Source organism: Alligator sinensis, unplaced genomic scaffold (assembly GCF_000455745.1).
Source record: "Alligator sinensis unplaced genomic scaffold, ASM45574v1 scaffold761_1, whole genome shotgun sequence".
In the NCBI taxonomy this organism is placed as follows: Eukaryota; Metazoa; Chordata; order Crocodylia; family Alligatoridae; genus Alligator; species Alligator sinensis.
In genome coordinates this window covers 609,470-610,490 of record NW_005842195.1, presented here as the reverse complement: position 1 = coordinate 610,490, position 1,021 = coordinate 609,470, and positions in this window count along the sequence as shown.

Genomic DNA, 1,021 nt, shown 5'->3' with positions numbered 1-1,021 from the left:
GCACGGACCGGGGCAGAGGGACAGCCCTAGCAGCCCCAGTCTGGGCCCTCCTGCCCTGTGCTGCCCAGAGGGGCTCTGCCAGGAGGCCCCAGAGCACCCCCCAGCCCCTGCTGCTACGGTAAGTAGAGGCTTTTTTCTGTTTGTTTGTTTTTAAGTGATGGTGCCTGATGTTGTGGGGGCAGCCATGGAGGCCTGGAGGTGCAAGTGGGAGGTTGGGCTGGGTAGGACAGCCATTGGAGAGTCTGGGGAAGTCAGGGAGTGGGGCAGCCATTAGGGGGGCTGCAGCAGCTGGTGGGGGCCAGGTGGGGCAGTAATTGGGGGCTCAGGTGGGGCATGTGAGCCTTGCAGAGGGGGAGTTATATGGCCCTTTTGGGGGGCCATAGCCCCTGTTGGGGGGCCATATCCCCTGTGGGGGACATTTGGCCCCTGTGGGGGGGCCATAACCCCTGTGTAGCCATAGTCCCCCAACAGTCAGTGCTTTAACACTGTAGATATATCAATAAAACTTTGCCCAACTGATCGCTGTCTCTCTGTCTCTCTCTCTCTCTGTTTATAGTGGTCTTTTGTATTAATTTTGGAGGAATATGAATTTGGGGGTATTTTACAGAGTGACTTTGGGATTTTTTTTATCAGGGATTTTTCAGTTTTCCAATAGGGAACACCTGAATTCTTGCTAGGGAGGCCAGTGGTAAGACCCGGTCTGCTTGGAATTGGCACCTTGGACCCAGCTGGCTGTGGCTGACCTCCTGGCCAAATGGGGCCAGAAGGACATGCTTTGACAGTTCAAAGCAGGTCACCACACCCAGAACATCTTCCAGGCGATAGCTGGCCAGGTGGCCAGGCAGGGGGCACACATCCCAGAGGCCACCCCTGCAGCCACAGCCCACTGGCAGCTGGCCCAGAGGGGCAGATGCCTCTACTAGCTGTGCAGTCCCCATCCTGGTCTGGCAGGTGCGCAGAAGGTCACAGCCAGGCAGCAGCCCCCACTGCCAGACTGCTGCAGTGGGTAAAGGGTGCAGGG